The sequence below is a fragment of the Carcharodon carcharias genome, chromosome 8 (assembly GCF_017639515.1).
Source record: "Carcharodon carcharias isolate sCarCar2 chromosome 8, sCarCar2.pri, whole genome shotgun sequence".
NCBI lineage: Eukaryota > Metazoa > Chordata > Chondrichthyes > Lamniformes > Lamnidae > Carcharodon > Carcharodon carcharias.
The window spans coordinates 136,766,409-136,783,764 of NC_054474.1; the positions used below are offsets into that span (position 1 = coordinate 136,766,409).

General features: G+C 41.5%; 1 protein-coding gene across 1 annotated transcript in view; it reads right to left on the minus strand.

Annotated features, from left to right (window-relative positions):
* The window catches only part of pappaa (pregnancy-associated plasma protein A, pappalysin 1a), a 310,054-nt gene that overhangs the window by 16,675 nt on the left and 276,023 nt on the right, over positions 1 to 17,356 (minus strand). The window lies entirely within an intron of this gene.

The following is a 17,356-nucleotide window of genomic DNA, read 5'->3' on the forward strand; positions in this document are numbered from 1 at the left end:
AGATCACCTGGATGTGCTGTGGGGCCTGTTCCACTGACAGGTTTGCCTCCGCAGAAAGAAACCACTCTGTCTACCAGTGAGCTGAGGACTCCAGTCTTTACTGTGGGATGGAGATTGGATTGGAAATACAAAGCGCAGTCAATATGTATGGGTTTTCTATAGACTCAAAGTTCTATGAAACAAGAATATCCTTGGTTCAATACTGTTAGTAATGGCTTGTCAGAAAAAGCAAAAGGATTAAAAAAAACAATTAAAAGCCTTGGTGCTTTCAAATCAATCCCATTATTAATGCAGCAGCCTTTCTTTGCTGTTATTTTAATTTTAATTTTCCCAAAGAAATTAATATTCTAATATTGTAGAACACAAGCTTTTGTAAATGCTAGGTGCTGCAATAATGACCAGATTAAAATTCTGCAACTTAAAAACGAGGGGCCATTAGGAATGATGCACAGTTGTTAAATTTAACATATCTATTGTGTGCAGATGGACAGTGCCTGTTTTGATACATAAATCTTAGCTAAAAAGAGCAGAGTAAAATCTCTTGGCCATTTAGGCCTATGAACTTGAAGCTGAAAACCCTGGGGCCAGGATTTTACTGCCCCATCACGGCTGGGATGGGGTCATAAAATGCGGCGAGCCATTCTAAACTCAATTGACTTCGGCAGGAACGTAAAATCCCGCTGCTGTAAAATTCTGCCCTAGGTGTGCAAACAATTACCTACAAGCAACAGAATCACCATTCTGCAGATCTCCACTGGTGCCGGTCCCTCGAGAATATCAGTTTTATTTTAATGTATTTTTAAGTCCAAAAACGCAATTATTTATCTGATTTCCTTTTTCCATTGAAACCACAAACAGGCTAGTTTTGATTCCAGCTGTGTTAACCGCCCTTTTCCCCATTGGATACCTGCACAATCTAAGAGCCCAAGAAATGTTTGTTGCTTCGTCTCTTGTCCCTGTACACATTTCCATATTAACCTTCATCCATCTCTAGGTCACCATGGCCAATATGATTATAGATGGAGACTTTGTTTCCAACCCTCTCTCTCAACACGCCCATACCCAAACCCCTCTCCCCTTACCGTCTCTAAAAGCACATCCTCCTTCTCTGGTCACCCTTGTTTTCTTTTTTTCCCATCAGTTGAATGCATAAATCCCAGAGTAATTGATTTCAAAAAATAAATAATCTGTGTTCACTGAAGGCTATCAGAAACATTTCAGAGGCTAGTGCATGAGTGGGAGGAGCACGATCTGTGATTGGAAGGGCAATTCTGTCTTTCCCATGCCTGCTGCTTCTCCACTCACTGCTCTGCAAGCAGTTTGACCTTCAAGCAGCTTTGAGGCTGAGCAGCTTTTTGAAAAAAAATGTTCTGATTTTTTTAAAAGCCTGTCTTCCAGGTTTGAAGCTCTGGCTGCACAGGCTGGATGAAACGAACTCCGTTTACAGCAACGAGCCCAGGATCTCCCTAGCCCCGGTGTTTATTACTGGGCCACCCCACCCCCCCATGTCTCCTTGGCTCTGGATGTCACCAAGTGTTTTGCAAGTCCTGAACACCTAAAGCCCCTGAAATACGTGGTTTTTGTAGAGTATAGGGTTAACTCTCACACTACTCGAACAACGGTTACTGAGCATATGTATAAGGAGCTACGTCAGTGATGTCACTCAGAGAGTGATGAGTGAGAAGGTTGGAGAGGAGCAGTAGCTCTGTCCTGATGTTCTGTAATCTTGTATATAGTCATTTATGTAAATAAAAGCACTTTTGAGGAAAGATCTATGCCTCCAGCCAAACCTCTTACTAGAGTAAGACACCCAAGGTCTCCTGAGGCAACCTAACAATAACAGAGTTTTTTTTTCCTTTAAACTGGTTGCACATATTATTAACAGAAATTAAATGTGATGCTGACATGAAAATAAACTCTTGAAAGTGTTGCAATTTAGTGCTTAGTACAGTAAGTGCGTCACTGACCTGGCAAGTGTGTACTTGCCACACACATGTATCTTTCATAATTAAGTGCTCTTTATCAAAAATATCAAAAACTTAAAGCAGGCAGAAAAGTTACAGGAAAGCAGATTTTATCAGCATTCAGTTGCTCTATATTGCAGATGGAACTAAAGTGTTGTTGCCTTGTGCTGCATCGGATTGTTATCTATTTATTAAATAGATTAAATGCAAATTGAAAGTAGCCGTATGTGGCTTTCAATCTGCCCAGACACAGTTAATGAACTAGATCCCTTGTCGATGTTGAGGCTGCAACTATTAGAATAATTAGAAGTGAAGCCTTGGCTTCATTCTCAACAGTATTTCAAACAAAAAAACTAAAGCTGAAAATTAAATATAGGCAATTATTTATTGACTTTTTTTCTAAAAGAAGTAAGAAATTGTAGATTCATCATTGGATTGTCAATGGCTGCCAACTATTATGAAGTGGTGGCAATTTTAGGGGGTTTTCTCTTTTGCCTGTGGATGTGTTACTCACAGCAGAGGCTGCAAACTGTACCAACAGATACCTCACACGTAAAAAAAGCATCTCAAATGATTTAAGTGGCAGCTGCTTGGTATTTTGCAGTTTAGAAAATGCATTGTGGAATGTAGATTGAACCCCACTATTCTGAACACATTCCTGATCTGGCTCATGTTGTGCCTTAGGTCACTCCAGGACTGAGCAGGTAATCAAAACTGACAACCCAGTGCAGCTGAAGGAGTGATGAATGTTCTGTCCTTGAGTGTGATGTTAAACCACACCACAACAACCTGGTTGGAAACATTAAAGATCCCATTATACTATTCATAGGACTGTATTATCCTGGCTAACACTCTTTTATTACCCAACACCACCACAAATCTATTAACTGGTCATTCCCCTCATTGCAATTTGTGGGATCTTGCCGATCAAAAATTTCAATAGCCACTACACTGCCTGCTGATTGTTTGAAAAGTCCTTTAAGATATTTCTGCCAGGTCTGATAAGATCCAGATGTTTAACAGGTAAACCTGACTATGACAATCCCTTGCAAAACTAAGTACAACTAGTAATATTCAGAAATTGTTGAGAATAATGTTCTGGCCTTCATTATTTTTCTTCACACTTCTGTAATGTCCACACCAGTGATGCATCAGAGCTTAATTTTGCAGCCCGTATCTCTCTCACTGTGAATCAGAGGCCAGGTCTCGCAATGGTGAGTATTAACTAATATGTTTATATTAATTTTGTCAGTGGATGCACTGAACATTCAGCACACTTTCACTTCTCAGGTGCTACTGTTTCTTGTTACATAAATTGATTGCTCCTTTACCTCCAAGTTAAAAATGAAAATAGCCTGTGGCAAAACTAGTGTTGACATGTATTTGAACCACAATCAGACAGCCTCAATCTTTCTGCAATGTTCTGGAGGTTTTCTTCCAAATAGACCAAACCCTCAGTTTCCCTCCCTTCACATTTCCCCTTTATTTGCCAAAAGGTTGATAAGGACAAATATGCCTCGACTTGACAGCCTTCAGGAGGGTTTGTGGCAACCTGTTCTTGGTAACTCTGGGACAGAAAGGAAAAATTAATCAGGGTTCTCAATTTCAATTTCCAGTGATGCCTGCTGTTTGGTAAATGTGGGTGGGCATCAGGTAAGGAAACATTTGGACTGCTCGAAGGACTCCCTGACCCCCACACCCACCCCCACAGTCTGCATGGTCAACTACCAATATTCATTAAACTAACCTCACAAATTAAACATTTGGGTAAAGAACCAAAGTGGGAGTGGAGACTGTTGGGCAACATGCATCACTGCTCTTTGAGAGAAGGAAAGGAAGAAACTGGGTTAAAAAGAAGTTAGCTATTTTTGGGCCTAAATTCCAGACATTGGATATAAATGCTACTATAGGATGATAGATGGTTGTTTGTAAACAGGAGAGAGAAGGGAAGTTTTAAAGCTTGTCTTAATTGTTCACAGGGCAGGGAGAGAGGAGCGGAGCTAGTGTCAAATGCAGTTTGTTGTGTTTTGTAGGAACAAAGATACAGTGGCAGAAAATGAGCGCCTAGCTTGCAGCTGGAGCAGGGAGGAGTGTGTTCAGTTATGTGCTCAGACTGCACACACATTAAATGAGTAATTAAGGCAATGGAAATCAGTCTTTTAACAAGTCACGCAATGGTCTTCTCCCTCCCCTCCCCCACCTTAAGACAAATTAAGATGTGAAATGTTGAAACAAAAACAAAGTGCTGGAAAAGACAAAAAGCAGGGATGTTACATCACAGCCCCAGTAGGCCTATCAAAACAAACTTGTGGCTTCATCACCCCTGCCTGCTTTCATTCAGTTTTCTTATTATGTTGTACTGTGTTTTAAAGCTGGATCATAAAAGTTTATGGCGGGCGGGGGGGATAAAACAAGCTCCTTTGCTTTTTGTGTATTTCCCCAATCAGTATGAGTATGTGGCCGTGAAATTATGCAATGGAACATAAACACTTGATGCACTTATCTAAATTTGCTCTCTTTGCTAATTTAGCAGAGGTACCTGTTAAAAATAAATACCTTTACTAAAGTGATGGAGTGAAGAAGTTCAGACGGATCCATTGAGCATTTGTGCATGAATGTACCACAGCGTCATTTTATGGCCTATATTTTGCTTTTGAAGCCTATCAGCTAGATTTTCCGATTACCATTACATTAATGCTGCCAACAACTCATTTGATTTGCTATTGCTGTAATATTTTTCATTGTTCCAAAATCATACCTTCTGATGGGCTGCAGGAACGAACTTGAAGTAATGTTTTCCGTGACTAAGTGCAAGGGAGGGAAGGGTAAAACTCCAAGAAGCATGACTAATGGGAAACAAAGCAGCAGGTTAGCATGTAGGGGGGTGGATTCAACTTGGTGGAAAATTATGAAAAAACTGAAAAGAAAGGAGAGCCCAGGAAAGGCTATTAAAGTCTCCAGAACACAAAATAGGACAGAGTGTTTGGAAAGGGCTAGGAATCTAAATTCAAGCACATCAGATAAAGGGATGACAATGAGAAAGGTTCGGGAAATACAGGACTGAAAGTGTTGTATCTGAATGCATGCAGTATACGAAATAAGGTAAATGAGCTTGTGGTGCAGATTGAAATTGGCAGGTATGACGTGGTGGGCATTATCGAGACATGGCTGCAAGGGGATCAGGACTGGGAGCTAAATATCCAAGGATATACATCCTATCGAAAAGATAAGCAGGTTGGCAGAGGGGGTGGGGTTGCTTTGTTAGTAAGAAATGAAATTAAATTGATAGCAAAAATGATGTAGGGACAGAAGATGTAGAATCTGTGTGGGTAGAGTTGAGGAACCGCAAAGGTAAAAAAAACATAATGGGAGTTATGGACAAGTCTCCGAACAGTAGTCAGGATGTGGGGCACAAGATACACCAGGAGATAGAAAAGTTGTGTAAGAAAGGCAAGGTTACAGTGATCATGGGGGCTTTCAATGTGCAGGTAGACTGGGAAAATCAGGTTGGTAGTGGATCCCAAGGAAAAGAATTTGTGGAATGTCTACGAGATGGCTTTTTTGGAGCAGCTTCTGGTGGAGCCCACTAGAGAACAGGCAATTCTAGATTTAGTGATGTGTAATGAGGCAGATTTGATAAAGGAGCTTAAGGTGAAGGAAGCCTTAGGAGGAAGTGACCATAATATAATAGAATTTACCCTGCAACTTGAGAGGAAAAAGCTGGAATCAGATGTAACGGTATTACATTTTAATAAAGGCAACTACAGAGGCATGAGGGAGGAGCTGGCCAGAGTTGACTGGGAGATGAGCCTAGCCGGAAAGACAGTGGAACAGCAATGGCAGGAGTTTCTGGGAGTAATTTGGGAGACACAGCAAAAAATAATCCCTCGGAAGAAGAAGCATACTAAAGGGAGGACGAGGCAACCATGGCTGACAAGGGAAGTCAGGTACAGCATAAAAACTAAACAGAAAGCATACAATGCGGCGAAGAGCAGTGGGAAACCAGGGGATTGGGAAGCCTACAAAGACCAACAGAGGAAAACTAAAAAAGAAATAACGAGGGAGAAGATTAAATATGAGGGTAAACTAGCCAGTAATATAAAAGAAGATTGCAAGAGTTTTTTTTAGATATATAAAGGGTAAGAGAGAGGCAAAAGTGGACATTGGGCCACTGGAAAAATGATGCTGGAGAAGTAGTAGTGGGGAACAAAGAAATGGCGGAGGAACTGAATAGGTACTTTGCATCAGTCTTCACAGTGGAAGACACGAGTGACATCTCCAAAGTTCAAGAGAGTCATGGGGGCAGAGGTGAGTATGGCGGCCATTACCAAGGAGAAGGTACTAGGAAAGCTGAAAGGTCTGAAGGTGGATAAATCACCTGGACCAAATGGATTACACCCCAGAATTTTGAAGGAGATAGCTGAAGAGATAGTGGAGGCGTTAGTGGTGATCTTTCAGGAATCACTGGAGTCAGGGAGGGTCCCAGAAGACTGGAAAATCGCTAATGTAACCCCCCTGTTTAAGAAGGGAGTGAGGCAAAAGACAGGAAATTACAGGCCGATTAGCCTGACCTCTGTCGTTGGTAAGATTTTAGAGTCCATTATTAAGGATGAGATTTCAGAATACTTGGAAGTGCATGGTAAAATCGGGCAAAGTCAGCATGGTTTCATCAAGGGGAGGTCATGCCTGACAAATCTGTTAGAATTCTTTGAAGAGGTAACGAGTAGACAAAGGAGAGCCAATGGATGTTATCTACTTGGACTTCCAGAAGGCCTTTGACAAGGTGCTGCACAGGAGGCTGCTCTGTAAGATAAGAGCCCATGGTGTTAGAGGCAAGGCATTAGCATGGATAGAAGATTGGCTGTCTGGCAGGAGGCAGAGAGTGGGGATAAGGAGGTCCTTCTCAGGATGGTGGCCAGTGACTAGTGGAGTTCCGCAGGGGTCAGTGTTGGGACCACAATTTTTCAATTTATACATTAATGATCTAGATGAAGGAACTGAGGGCATCCTGGCTAAGTTTGCAGATGATACAAAGATAAGTGGAGGGACAGGTAGTATTGAGGAGGCATGGAGGCTGCAGAAGGATTTGGACAGGTTAGGAGAATGGGCAAAGAAGTGGCAGATGGAATACAACATGGGCAAGTGTGAGGTCATGCACTTTGGTAGGAAGAATAGAGGCATGGACTATTTTCTAATTGGGGAGAGAATTCAGAAATCTGGAGTGCTAAGGGACTTGGGAGTCCTAGTCCTGGATTCTCTTAAGGTTAACTTACAGGTTGAGTCGGTAGTTAGGAAGGCAAATGCAATGTTGGCATTTATTTTGAGAGGACTAGAATATAAAAGCAGGGATGTGCTGCTGAGGCTTTATAAGGCTCTGGTCAGATCACATTTAGAATATTGTGAGCAATTCTGTGCCCCGTATCTCAAGAAGGATGTGCTGGCCCTGGAGAGGGTCCAGAGGAAGTTCATGAGAATGATCCCAGGAAAGAAAGGCTTAACATATGATGAACGTTTGAGGACTCTGGGTCTATACTCGATGGAGTTCAGAAGGATGAGGGGGGTTCTGATTGAAACTTACAGAATACTGAAAGGCCTGGGTAGAGTGGATGTGGGGAAGATGTTTCCATTAGTAGGAGAGACTATAACCCGAGGGCACAGCCTCAGAGTAAAGGGAAGACCTTTTAGAACAGAGCTGAGGAGAAACTTCTTTAGCCAGAAAGAGGTGAATCTATGGAATTCATTGCCACAGAAGGCTGTGGGGGCCAGGTCATTGGGTGTATTTATGACCAAGATAGATAGGTTCTTGATTGGTAAGGGTATCAAAGGTTACGGGGAGAAGGCGGGAGAATGGGGTTGAGAAACTTATCAGCCATGATTGAATTGCGGAGCAGACTCGATGGGCCGATTGGCCTAATTTCTGTTCCTATGTCTTATGGTCTAATTATCCATTCAAAGGCCAACAGTGTGCCAAATTAAGAGCTGGAGCAAGATTTCCTCTGGTTTTCATGTGTTAAGGACACCTGTAAACTAATATTCTAGCAACATCATTTATTGAATGAAAAAAATTGATCTTATGAACTCACTACAACTAATGCTAGCCATAATGACAACCTTCTATTTTGTTCATAATATTAGCTTATTGGGTTGATATCCTCATTTCAAGGTTCTTCCCTGTGTGCAAATTGACTGTTGTGCTTTCTGACATGGCAATAACATTAACTGCACTTCAAGGGATAATCTATTTGTTTGGAAAGCTTTTTGGAACATCCTGAAGACATGGTGATAACGTGATTTATGATTGCAAGACTTTCTGGGAAGCAGTACATGATTCAGGATGAAGCACTTCACTGTGGGAAGGAGAAGGTAAGGGAGATCCTGCAAGTCGACCTGGGCTTTTTGCACATGCTTCCGAGCAACTAGATTGATGTGGCAGTGGCTGAGTCTGTGACAGCTCCCCTGCTCAGCTTCTCAACTACTGAAAGAGCATAGTGCTAAAAAAGGAGAGAATAAAATTTAGCAATAAATAAAATGGAACAATAAGTCTTTGAGAAAACTGAATTTATATTGCACTTTTTACTGTGACTCAGGTTTTATATCCTATATGAAGCGCCTTGGGATGTCTTGCTACATTAGCAGTGCTATATAAATCCAAGTTATTGTTGTACATTATTTTAACTCAGGTCCTTGCAGTTACTTAGGCAATGTGGGACTAATTTATCAAACTGATTTCAACAGCTTGCATCTACATTAATATAAATACAAGTGCCATTTCACCAGGGATTGATCAAAGCTTGATTGTTGAGAAGACCTAAACTGCACTGGGAAACTCCTAAACATCAATCAAAATGTCAAAAGCTAAATGAAAAGAATGCAGTAGTGGGGAATGTGGGCAGTGGTAGGTCCAAAATAGATCTATAAACAAAATGATTGACATTTAAGGAGATGTTATCTTTTCTTCATACCACATGTGTTAACTGAGCATTGCTGGATTGTTTATACACCTCCAAATCTTCACTCCTGAAATTGTGCACTCATTGGGCAGGAATTTCCCAGCCCTGTGGAGAGTTGAGTGGAGGCATGGTGGGTGAGTAATAGCGGGCTGCCACACCGGGATGGCTTCCTGACGCATTTCTGCCTCTGGAGAACTTCCTGTGAGCTGACTGGGAACCGAGTTGACTGTCTGCACCATGGAGATTTGCAGCCACTTAGTCCAATTAAGGACCCAATATTTTACCAATGTGGGGGTGCCACTTCGCTGTGTTTGGAGGTTGCCAGCTCAATTGAGGTGACCTCCTCGGGGAAAGCCAGGGAGCCAGCGGAGCCGGATGCTCTGTGCCCCAGTGACAGTGCATGAGGATGAAAGACCGCAGCCCATCCATGAATAGGCCTTGTTTATGTCTATTTAGAGGAAAGCACAACATGAGACTTTCTGAACGACTGGTTATTGGGGCGCTATCATTGTCCCTGAAAGACGGACGAGTTATTACTCATCCGGCCCCGGTGTACCAGCCCGCTATTAATGACCCACCCTGCCTCTATTCAACTCTCCATGGGGCTGGGAAAGTCCAGCCCAATGACTGCATAATTTCAGGGATGAAGATTTGGAGGTGTATCCCCTCTGACCTGATGGCCGTATCAGCTTCAAGCCTTGCAATTCATAATTATAATACAAGTAGCTGAGGATGCCTTCACATTGAGGTGCCTTTGTGCTTGCCTTCCTGCCTTCACGGCTGCCCCCTCTCTTGGTGGGGCTGCCGCCTGGCATCGCTGCTGCCCCTCTGATTGGGCTGGCAGCATCGGAAGCCCACCTGCGATCCTTAATAGGACAGCAAGTGGGGAGCGGTCAGTTAGGAGGCTGCCTCCCAGAAGGTTGCACTGTAAGGAATACTGATGACATGGGCCAGCTTGGGGCCCAAATATGGGCCCAATGTCAGCGTTGTGACTCATATCTGAAAATTCAGATTGTGAAGTCATACGTAAGTAACTGTGGCTCCATACCTTTATGCATACAATCACTTGAGCTCTGTATTCATATCCGTTACTTGTGGACCAGCATTGCAGTCATTAAAAATAAACAAAAACATCCCAGATATTTTTTCAAAAAAATATTTGTTTGTATCAACCAACCTCTACACACAACTCACCATATGACCAGGTCATAGTACAGGGGTACTAAAGCAAGACAGGTAGTAGTTCTCCATCATGCTAAAATCAACAGAATAAAGATATTGCATCGCTTTGCTTTTTAGCTACAGTAACCTGGTTAAAGTTCAGTCTGTACATGACATAAACAAGATACAGAATGGGACCTAACAATTTATGGAAAAAATTGAGTGACCTAGACCAAAGTAACTCGTCCATCTTTTGGGGACAATGATAGCGCCCCAGCAACCAATCAGTGGTTCAGAACATCTCGTTTTGTGCTTTCCTCTTAACAGACATAAACAAGGTCCAAGTGGAGTCACGGTTCTTGAACATCATATGCTCATAAAACTAATCTAGGGATGAATAAGGGATTTTATTGAATAGAAGTAGATTGCTAGTTAGAAAGATCGTTAGTCCGAAACCTCAAACATTCTGAATTTGGGGATATTGCCAGGAAGATGTTTTCTTCATTCAGAAATTGAGGAGAAATTCATTATGGTTTTATTAGATTGCTGGAGAGCAGTGTGAACAAGTTAATTTATAGTTTGTGTAATGTGTAATTATGTTTCTTTGGTTATTTACATGCATCTTATAACTGCTCCGTGAAGAATTATGCATAAAGTAGCGAGGACAAATTCTAACTTATATTATCAGTTGCCATCTTTCAACAGCATGCATGCTTAAAAACATACACTGACAATGGATATAACCCATGGGGATTCTCCCAGCTCTGCTGCATTCAACCCTCACTCCCTCTTTCCCTCCCTCCATACTGGGATGAAATGGGAGAATCCTGAGCTGTGCAGAGGAGAGCCTCCTCAACAGAGGATCAGAAGCCTTTCACTGGGAGACACACTCAGGACCACAAGGTTTTGAAATTATGCTGAGCTATACCAACGTGTGAGTGTTTAATCTAAAATACACCTCTGCTAATCTATTTCAAATAAAGTGAATCAATTTTGTGCCTTTATTCCTCCGATGGGACTAAATCCTTCTGTTTGATTTGGTGACTTACCCACAGACATTTCAAATTGTTAACAAGCTATCCAGCCAAGAAGAAATTCTACTTCATAGTCTTTAGTTAGCCAAACCCTAACAGGATGAATCTTTACTCGTTTACCTCTGCTGAAAGAAACAAATTTGTACCATTTAAGTGATTAATGATCCTCTGAACTTTCCCCTCTTTGGCCTCCCATGCTTCAAATATGCTGTCCTGCACATTCTTCCTACAACCGCCCCCATCCCCCAACTCCTCCATCCTCATGGTATTGACATAAAGGATGATGGCGCCATCTCCAATTCTAACTCAATTTATCCCAGGACTTCAAATCTATACCTTTCCTTCCCCTTACAATCCACAGGCTTTTAGTACCCAAGCTTCGCATTAACTGACTTCTTAATTAACAGGGTCCCTTCCCCAACCCCATCATCTTCTGTCGTACTCTTTTAAGCCTGTATATTCTGTACTCTGTGGGCCTTGATCCTTCATTTAAGTTGTTCAATTAAAAAAAAGGTGTACTGTAAAACACCCATTCTCAAAGAAACTGTTGTGAAAATACTGGTTTAAAAAATATTATTTTCTCCACAGATGCTGACTGACCTGCAGAGTGTTTCCAGCATTTTCTGTTTCTTTTAATCTATCTCTCATATTTCTAGCATCTGCAGTTTTTTTTTTTGTTTCATTTTTATTTTAATCCAAAGCATTTAAGGACCTTCTTTGCTGTCAGAAGGCAGGAACTGTCAGAAGGGAAAAATTGTGTGTGGGGAGAAATATCCATGAAAAGATTTAAGGAACCTTTGTATATATCATTGCCTGTTATAACAGCACAGAGCAACAATGTCATAGTCATGTACAGCGCATAAGCAGGCCATTTGGCCCATCAAGACCATGCTAGTCCATAATCTCAGGAAGGGCCTAAATGCTTTTTTTTCATTTCATGTTGTTTCCTACTGTTTCTTATGAGACAACATGTTTTAAATTCATAACGTCAATCCTTAGATATTCAAAATCCCATCACAGTGCTTTATATCATAACAAGAATGACATCCTTATCAGCGGTGAGGAAGAAACTGAAGTTTACTTTACACAAGCTGCACATTCTGATTGCCATTCTCTTACTGTACCCTATTTGTACTCGAAGTTTTACAGAAGGCATAATGCTCACAGTGATGCAAAATTACTGATGTAAACTATACACGATATAAAAGCATAGTTCGAAAGCCTATTACCATAACGATAGAATTAGAATGCTTGAAAACTGGGTTATACGTTTGTTTACCACTTGATTAAATCAGCACGCATATCTCAATTTCTTTCCGACCTATAGCAGCGATTCATTACTCTAAACAGACATTCAGCCAGCCAATCTTCTATCCAGGCTAACATGTTACCCCCAACTCCATGAGTTTTTATTTTCCGCAATTACCTTTGATTTGGCACTTTATCAAATCCATTCTGGAAATCCAAGTATAGCATGTCTACAGGCTCCCCTTTAACGACAGCGCATATTAGTCCTTCAAAGAACTCCAATAAATTGATTAAACATGATTTCCCTTTCACAAAACCATGCTGACTCTTCCTGAGTTTCTCTATGTGCCAAGCTATAACCTCCTTAATGATCGACTCTAACACCTTCCCTACGACAAAAGTCAAGCTACCTGGCCTACAATTTCCAGTTTTCTGCCTCCCTGCCTTCTTGAATAGAGGGGTTATATTTGTTAATTTCCAGTCTGATGGAAACTTTCCAGAATCTAGTGAATTTTGGAAAATTAACACCAACGCATCTACTATTTCATTAGCCATCTCTTTTAAACAGAACCAGGAGACTTGTCAACCTACAGCTCCATCAGTTTGCTCAGTACCGCTTCCCTTGTGATTGTAATTTCACCAAGTTCCCTTCTCCCTTCCACCTCCTGATTTCCAGCTATTACTGGAATGTTTTTTGTATCCTCTGTAGTGAACACAGAAGCAAAATATTTGTGCATTTCATCCACCATTTCCTTATTATCTAGTATTAACTCCCCACTGTCACTCTCTAGAGGGCCAACTTTACTTTCTCCTTTCCTTTTAGATACCTGTAGAAACTCTTGCTATCTGTTTTTACAATTCTCATATTCTAATTTCTTTCTCCCAATTAACATTTCAGTCATTCTCTGCCATTCTTTATATTTTGACCTATCATTTGACCTGCCATTCACCTTTGCGCAGTTATAGATTTTTCCTTACGTTTGATGCTTTCTTAAACTTCTTGAGTTAATCACAGATGGTGGGTTCTCCCTTTAGAATTTTTCTTTATAGTAAGAATGTGCTTATTCTGGGTATTCTGAAATATTCTCTCAAATGTCTGCCACTGTTTCTTTACTGATTTATCCCCTAGCCGGGTATTCCAGTTCACTTCAACTAGCTCAGCTTTTGTGCCCACATAGTTGCCCTTATTTAAGTTTAAAATAGTAGCCTTAGACCCACTCTTCTCCCTTTCAAACTGGATTTAAAATTCAATCATTTTGTGGTCACTGCTACCTAGGGTTGCCTTCACTCTGAGGTCATTAATTAATCCTGTAACATTACACAATACTAAATTTAATATAACCTGCTCTCCAATTGATTCCAGAATGTGCTGCTTTAAGATACTATCTCAAAAGCATTCTATAAACTCCTCATCCAGGATACTACTGCCAATCTGATTTTTCCAGTTTATATGTAGATTAAAATCATCCATGATTATTGCCATCCCTTTATCACAAGCACCCAATGTTTCTTCCTGTATACTTTGTCCTACATTGTGGTTACTGTTAGTGGGTCTGTAGACCACTTCTACTGGGGACTTCTTTCCCCTACTATTCCTCATCTTCACCCAAACCAGTATCCTGGTCTACTGAACCAAAGTCATCTCTAACTATTGCACCAATGACATCCTTGATCAACAGTGCTACCCCTCCTCCTTTACCTACCTTCCTATTCTTCTTCAATGTCATATACCCATTAATATTCAGGACTCAATCCTTGTCATCCTGCAGCCACCTTTCCATAATGGCTTTCAGATCATATTTATATACTTCAATGTGCGCTCTCCATTTACTTTGTTATGAATGCTATGTGCATTCAGCTACAAAGCCTGTCATTTTGTCTTTTTGTTATCTTTGTAACGTTTAGCCTTGACTATTGATGTATTCTTAGGTTTTATCTCTCTGTTCCTTCCTGCTATTCTATGACCCCTACTTCCCATTTTACTATTATGCTCTCCTGCCTTGAATCTACCCCTTGATTTGCCACATCCACCCAAACTTGAGCCCTCAACATCCCCTTTTTTTAGTTCAAAGACCTCTTTATTTCCCTAGTTATGCAATTCACAAGAACACTCGTCTCAGCACAGTTTAGGTGTAGACTGTCCCAATGGAAAGCCCCCACTTTCTCCAGTACTGGTACTAGTGTCCCATGGACTGAAACCCTCTTCTCCTACACCAGTCTTTGAGCCATGCATTCATCTCTCTAATCTTATTTTCCCTATGTCAATTTGCACGAGGCTCAGGTAATAATCCAGAGATTATTACCTTTGAGGTTCTGCTTCTTAATTTGGTGCCTAGCTCCTCATAATGATTATGCAGAACCTCTTTCCTTGTCCTACCTATGTCGTTGGTAACTACATGGACCACAATAACTGGATCCTCCCCCTCCCACTGCAACTTTATCTCCAGCCCTGAGCAGATGTCTTGAACCCTGGTACCGGGCAGGCAACACAGCCTTCTGGACTCTTGCTCTTTGCTGCAGAGAAAAGTGTCTATCCCCCTCACTATACTGCCTTCTGCATATGGAAAAGCTGGGATGTGTCTACTAAAGCAGAGCTGCCTAATATGCATTATTTAAGTGCAGTGGTATTAACAACTATACTCCAATGACCCTGTAAACCATATATAAACGGGAAGTCTCTTAAATGAGTTGTCAATGTATATACGTATATCATTCTAATTTAACATAAAATTGTGGCATTCTTTATTGTAGGCTCTTTGTTGTAAACTCTTATAGTTTAGTCTGTTGGCTGCTTTAATCCTAACTGCAGGCAGAATCTTTGATGTTGTTCTCATTGAGTGGCTCAGTTCAGAGCTAATACAATTCATTCAAGTGAAATAAGCAACTCCACATAATGGACAGCTACAAGTTTAGGTGTTTAAACTCTGAATGATTTAGCTAAAAAAAAACTTAGAAAATCAAATAAACCAATGATACGGTATAGTTTTTCAGACATTGGTCACTCTGTGTAGCTTTTCTCGGTGTGGGGGGTTGGATGTTAACAGGTTGATTTTTTTAACTCTACCTATCCGGCAGAAACCAGGTGTGCAGTTAAGATGGCCTGTGGTACTAGTGCACTCTCCTCCAATCTTAACCTGTTCTTCTGGACCATTGAGGGGGACATCTAACAGAAGCCAACAGGGTCCTTCTCTAAGCATGCAAATAGAGCTCTGGTGACAGCATCAGAGGATATGGTTGTGATTTCCCTGCCCCGCGACACCAGGAAGAGGAGTCAGGGAAAGAGGAGGTCATAAAGCTAAGTGGGTTTTCTATTTTTGGCTTTGCTCGTGCAGGCAGGGAGATCAGAAGTGGAAAGTTTAAACCTCCTCTGCCCTGGTACTTTCCCACCACTGACCACATGTCCTTCCTGAAGACAATCTCTTACCACCAAGCTAAGTGCCAGGAGCTGGCTTCCTCCTGCCCAACATACCCCTTTTGCCCACTGTCCAGCTACTGCTTCCCTCTAGGTTCAGGTAGGAGACTGAAGGGGTTTTAGCTGCTGAGGCCTTAAAAGCCGTGGCACCTACTCCCAAACTGAGCTAAAAATAGGGATTAAGTTGGAAGGTAATTTGCTTGCTGAGCCCAGTTCTCTTCTTGCCCACTCAGTGTCCACCATTCCAAGCATGAGATCACTTCCCATTGTTGCCCTTGCTGAAATCAACTAACATAACCCAGTCCTGAGGCTGAATATGAGATTTTCTTCAATGATGTGACTCTGTGCGAGGTCACGAAGTGCATTCATCCTCTGCAGTCTGCAGAAGCCCCATTCAATTGCATTTTTTAAACGATAGCATTGAGCCCACATATATTGAATGTGGCAGGACCATCACTTTAAGTGTGTTTTGAAATGTCAGCAATACGTCATATTGTGGTGACCCACAATAAATGCTTTCAGGTTTGGTCATTACATGCCCAAAGATCTGTCTTCTCACGGGCTAATTTATTTTTCTTGTTCTCATGCCTGAGCAGATAACCTTGGACCCCAAGTTTAAAAGACTAAAATCTGATGTTCTGACCCAAAATAAATTCTTGCTACTTCTGTTAAGCGTCTATTTTTTTTTATCTCAGTGCTGACTCACACAAGCAATCATCCATCTAATCCATCCCTTCATCCTGGCTGTCAATTAAGGGCCCTCTGTAGCTGAAGACACTGCCAAAGTTCATCAGCAATTTTTTTTGGTCCTTTTTTTTTTCAAATATATTTTCAACCTTCATGATAGCAAATGACCAAAAGGAAGATCAAAGGACTTAACCACAGATTTTGATGAACTTACCAAACAATCCTTCCTCCCTCTCTCACCTATATTCTTTTCTTCCCAAACTAATGTCGTTTGCAGCAAATTATTTCTACCATAGTAACATATTGTGGAGCAACTTACAAACATTCTACTGCAGAGCTTATGGATGATGAGGTTTTGAAATGCTGTGAACCGATGAAGAGCTAATAGATGGATTTTTTATAAATTCAAGGTTTAAAATCGTAAATCTCCTTAATCCAGGGGTGACAAAATTGCACACGTACTCAGACATCATTTTTAAAAAAAAATTGTTCCTACCACCACCAACTTTTCCTCTTTGCCCCCCACCACCACCCACCACCGCCTCCTCCCACACACACCCCCCCTCCCCCCCACCCCCACTCCCCGCCAACTTGCCATAAAGACTGTGACTTTGCTTGGGTGGAGCTCCCAAAGCGTTGCCATCCCATCCTAGTGGCCATTTTTCATGTCTGATGCTGTACAGCATTGCCATGTTATTTGACCATGCAGCGTGCCACGGCACAGTCCTGTCCTCAGCCCTTGTTGTCGCAGGCGTGCTTTTAAGCAAGTGTCACTGGATAACAGAACTGAGAACCTTGTCAGAACCCAAGAGCGTTGAGGCCAATTACAGTGACCTCGTTGCTTAGCTTACATCAGATAAATTAACATAGGCCGACCACTGCCCCTTGAACCATCTGACC